Source organism: Dermacentor variabilis, chromosome 8 (assembly GCF_050947875.1).
Source record: "Dermacentor variabilis isolate Ectoservices chromosome 8, ASM5094787v1, whole genome shotgun sequence".
NCBI classification, from domain to species: domain Eukaryota; kingdom Metazoa; phylum Arthropoda; class Arachnida; order Ixodida; family Ixodidae; genus Dermacentor; species Dermacentor variabilis.
Genome location: NC_134575.1, coordinates 20,568,171 through 20,573,589, shown reverse-complemented (window position 1 = coordinate 20,573,589; position 5,419 = coordinate 20,568,171). Strand labels below are relative to the sequence as shown.

At 39.8% G+C, this 5,419-nt stretch overlaps 1 long non-coding RNA gene across 1 annotated transcript; it reads right to left on the bottom strand.

Moving 5' to 3' along the window:
• Positions 1-2,313: 2,313 nt before the first annotated feature.
• Positions 2,314-5,153, bottom strand: LOC142590936 (uncharacterized). The gene is made up of 3 exons (XR_012830273.1): positions 5,025-5,153; positions 3,979-4,044; positions 2,314-2,401 (listed from the first exon to the last, which is right to left on the bottom strand). It is a non-coding gene; the product is annotated as an uncharacterized LOC142590936 (long non-coding RNA).
• Positions 5,154-5,419: the final 266 nt, after the last annotated feature.

Below are 5,419 nucleotides of genomic sequence, written 5' to 3'. Positions count from 1 at the left end.
GCTTTCGATCGTCTGCTTCACGCTAACTGTGCCTGTATGACTTTATACATATTGCTATGTCTCATCCTTGGCGTTTCTTCCTTCATTTATATTTCGAACTACAGTGTTTGCTACATTTGTTCTGCTGATCGAGTTTTCTTTCTCTAAGTATTGTCATCACTAAATATTTCAATAATTTATCATTCATTCTTTATGTTACCGTTTGTCAGATATGAAAAGTCCCATGAATTTTTGGTGCTAATAGAATAAAAAAGTAGAGGTGGCTGAACAGAACGTTTTCGAATCGAATGCAAATTCTTAGTAGTAAACATTGAATGGAATTCTTATTAGTCAAACAAGGACGCATCGACTTAACTACAAGAACACATTTCGGTATAATAAGGTTCCACGTCGGTAATGAGTAGAGTGAAAAATCGACTAACTATTAGGAACAAAGGGGCAATCGTAAACACCGATTGAGTGATTGCCAATACATCGACTTCATCAACAGACACAAGACTTCAGAGCCTGATAGTAAAGGTAATTTGATAGTAAAGGGAAAGAAAGAATGTATGCTGTACAAATTGCTCTAGGAATACCTCTTTGGAAACGCTAACTAAAGGTTTGCAGAGTAAGATCGCAAGTTGTGAAAGAAAAACGAAATTGCATAATGTCTACTCTGGTGCAGATACATGTGAAATAGCTCATTGCCAGGATAGCACCACAGTTTGTTGCGTTAAGAGGAAGCTTTAGCTCGAGTGCTTCTTTCCAAATACATGCAAAAAGGAAAATTCATTTTCTCGGCAATCACTGCACCCTATTTGACGAGCTTTGTTGCATTTAAAACAAAAACTTAATATATAGTGACTGTTTGTTTCCAATTTTGAGTTAGGTAGTCAATGTCAAAATTGGCAAAAATTTAAAAAAAAATCATAAAACGAAGCTACCAAGTTTACAACTCTGTAACTCAACAACGAAAAAAGATAATACAATTCTCGGAATTCCGTCTAAAAGTACATCTAAAGCGGACAAAATTGATATGTTACACATGAATATAAAGATTTACTAATATGGCAATACAGCTTTTGCAGAACCCTTGTACCCATCGTAACGAATTCACGTAAGGTGTAAAATGACATATCGAATTTGTCCGCTTTGAATGCTTTCATAGATGCCGTTTACAGAACCGCGATATCTGTTCTTGATGCAGAGATGTGAATTTGTGAACTTTGTGCTTCTATATTTTTCAAGCGGTCGAATATTTGAAAATTCTTTAACAACATTCAGGCTTAAATTGAAATTCCGCTTCTAACAGACACTAGAACTAAACTTTCTCTTTCAAATGCAACAAATTTAATTAAAATCTGTCCAGCGGTTATCTCGGAAAAGCGCTCTTGCGTTTTACATGTATTTGAATAGGCCGCGTCGGAGTTGGGCCCAAGCTAAAGCTTCCTCTTAAGGACAAAACTGGTGCACGAATGTACTGCCAAAAACAAAATTGCAGAGAACCAAAAATTACAGGTTTATGTACAAGCTTCTACCGCAAAACCAAAAACAAATTTTGTATTGGCCATTGTGTTTTCACATATCTTCCGAAACTGGTTTCATGTCACTTCTAATTATTTGGTGACACATTGTTGGGAAGCCGCAGATTGGTAGCAAGAGCTTGGCTTAGTTTACTGGAACATATTTGGTTAGTTTTATGTATTCGAAAAAAAAACGAATAGTTCCTTTCCGATACTAATGCGCATAGTTCATGTATAGTATTCGATTCTTATTCCAAGCTTCGAATATGCAACGACAAAGAGTCTCGCGCGTGAAAGGGAAGAAAGCCACGAGGCTGCTTAGGGGAGGGGAGGGCCGGCTTCTGCTTCTCCAACAAATGCGTACTTTGCGTGGCCATACAAATCCGCGCCTCGCATTTTGAAAGCGATATGCAAACTGCCCATACCTTTATGCGTACAATGTTTTTGCTACTCAGTTTGTGTTGAAGTGATAGACAGCACGAAGGTAACTTTGCTCGCTGCTGCTTCTGCGCTTGCTCTCGCCAGCGTTGGCACAGCATGTGTCCGCGATCATTAAGTGTTATTTTCTCATGTTCGCCTATTCCAGCTTACGTCATGCTTGTTTAATCACTTAGTATGCCAATGTTTCCAAATTTATACGGCTGGCTGGACTCCTATCCTAACTTCGTAGAGATGTATACTAATTTGCTACCGCAATTGATGCTTCGGCTTTCGGGCAAAACAGATACTTTTTTAAAACATTAAAAGGGATGCAGTTCTCAACGACAATTTCAGAAAACTTTACTTTCAACCGAAATTTATGTAGTCGGTGCGGTCCAGTGTTATTCATGACAATATTCTTAAATCCTATGCGCTCTTGTCTTTGGCATTAAAGGCAGGTCAGCAGCCTCTACGTGCTGTAATAGAAACAGAATCAGTTGGTTAGCCACTATTTTCTTACCGGTCGTTTCTTAGGAAAGCTCTGCAAATTCTAAAATGGGCGCCTAATATTGCGGCATTAGAAAATATAAAACTGTTTGGCAGAATATGCTGCGCGGAATCTAGCTTGGTCCTCGAGAATACCTCGGGAACTGTCTTGGTTTCTATCATGTTAGCGAACTGTTGAAGGCTAAGCTGCGGTGGTGCGTGGTTGCGCATAACAAAATTAAATATTTTCGACTGTTTTATTAAAAGCCTACCCAGTACATAGTCACAACTATGCATGCAGAGACACAAACATTGTGAGCGAAGCGATAGGCGCCAAATTCAGGATAGCCTTTATTAGAAACGACTATGCTTAGTAAGGGCACAAATTCGCTGAACTGCAGTGAATAAGCTATCAGAAAATCTAAACCAACAAGTGTGGCTTAATGATGAAGTTCAAACCATGCGGGTATTTTATGAATATTTTCACTGTGCGTTATTGACCATCACCTGCAACTCACTCCTATCACCTCCTCACTAATCAAATAGCCTTTCTTAGAGGTAGTCATGTGTCGTCTTATAGCCTTTTTCCCGGCGCGTCCAGAGGGACGTTGAACTTATGAAGAAAATCACATCATAGATTCAAATATTATTTGACTGCCCTCGTTATAAAATTTATACATGCGGGGAAAAATTTATTGCTTTTTAAGATATATTTTGAAATTTTATACAAAAATAAACCATGTTTCATTGGTTTTAGTTTAAAAGATAAAGCCAAACTTCTTCATTTAAGCTGAGAAGATAACACCAAGTGGTATGGTGTGTAGACTACGCATAGAAATGTTACCTTCTTATTAGAGTGGTCTGATAAAGAGTAACAAGCCAAGTAGATTCGACGCTGTTTGTATACATCACTTGTAAGTGTGGTGTACCTGATAAAAAATTAGACTATACAGTATGAGAGCAGCAAATGGAGTTCATCAGCTTGTTAACTTATTATGCAGTGTTATAAAAAACGCCTTATAAAACATTTTTATGCTTTGTTAACCTAATGCTTTGGCATGATTATTGCTTAAGTGAAAAAGACTCCTGATGTGACAATAAGAAATGGCTGAAGTAGATTACCATTATTCGAAGAGGCGGAATGCAAAAACACCCGTTTACTTTGATTTAAGTGCATGTTAAAGAGCACTAGATGGTCAAAGTTTCTGGGGTCCCGCCCTGCGGCGTGCCTGGCAATCAGACCGTGGTTTGGGTATGTAAAACTTCCTAATAATTTATACATTCTTAGAGCAACTAACTACGGCAAATATCTGCGCGTACAAATTCTTTGTGCAATACAAAAGTGGGACATATCTTTGTGCAGTTCTCTCGGTGTTTGAGCGTACTTACAGACTAGAATACGCCTATATACTGAAGTTATTCGACATATACATATCCCCTTACATCTCGATAATTGCAGAAGGAAAACAACTAGACATTAGGAAATGTTGCACCAATGCATTATGCACTATTTGGAAAATATCTGTAATTTTCTGTTGAAAAGTTAAATATAAAGGCTTTCACCTACATCGTGATCCTCGCTGTGGGCTTCCTGCACCGCGTGAGCCCGATCGTGGTCCTCCTTGTGGTCCTCCTGTTGCAGATCATTTAGCATTGCCATAGGGCTCATTCAAAGAAGCTAAACATTAATTTTTACCTGATTTGAGCCGATCCATCAAACACGTATAACGTTTCTGCCCTGTACTTTGAGAACCACATGGGGCACCTACTTCAATAGTTCTAAAGGAGGGGGCACGACACTGGAAATAGTACTAGAGATTGCTATACTGATGGACAGAGCTGTGCGGAAACGACACATTACCTGTGTCGGCAGCTGAGCCAACCTTGCATAATGTGCCCCATCAAAACTTCTCCAAAAAAGACACACGCGTCATTGCACCGTTTATTGATCGTTCCGAACACACCTTCTTAATATGTAATAATAAGCGCAACATCGTCCCGTTGAGCTATTTCTGCCTTAAAAGCCAATCTACCGGCCTGTCGGTTTGAAAGAAGCCACGTTTACCTGCCGATCTTACACAATATCCCGCTGCCGACGAATCTTTAGGACCATTTTTTTTTTTCACAGACAAGTGTGGTCGTAAGAATGGTACCGGTGGCTAGCTCTGCTTCCCGACATCCCCGATGTGTAGCACAGGCCAATATTGCTAGCTGCGTGCTTAATTATCCGTGCGTAGTGCACAGCCGTATGTTCACTCGGTCAGAAGTAATCGCTAAAGTGTCATATATTAGAAACACGTTTCTGAAGCTAACAACCTGAAAAACTCCTCACTGCTCAAACAACTACAGTTCTTTTTAGTATTTTCCTGCCATACAGCGCGGCGTACCTACAGGGTGACGTTAAGCAAATGCGGACACCACGATTCGCAAGCAATCAGTCCCGGATTCACTTGCGCCAAACTTACAGCCGAATTACAACCCCGATCGTCTAGTTTACTTCAGAAAATAAAACCGCAAATTACGTCCTTAGGAGGCCTTGTTTGCAGCTAGCGCACTGAGCACCGTCTTCGGAAATGAAATCTGCTCTGAAAAATATTAGAAATTCTGACTTACTCCTTGCTCTTCCCACGTTGCCACCTGGATTGACTGCAATGACTGATTCGGGCATCGTGGACAAAAGTAAAGCAAATGTGGTCAAAACCACGAAAATACTTAAGCTCGAAACGCGCACCATGATTACTCGCTTAGTACTGTGAAAGTTCTTCCAGCAGCGGGCGCCTAAATACATTTTTCACGATGCTTTACATGACGTCGCACTTTTTGATTTTGTTTTTCAGGTACAACGTGCGTTGGGGAGGCAATGTTTCATTGAATTATTTTATTATGCAGCATATCTTTTTGCAAGTGCAACCTTTACTTAAACAAGTGTCAATGCGTTCTGCGTGGATATGAAAGAAACAGAGTTCTCAGAAACAAACACGGCCGTTTATCTGTAGTTCTCTATTGTC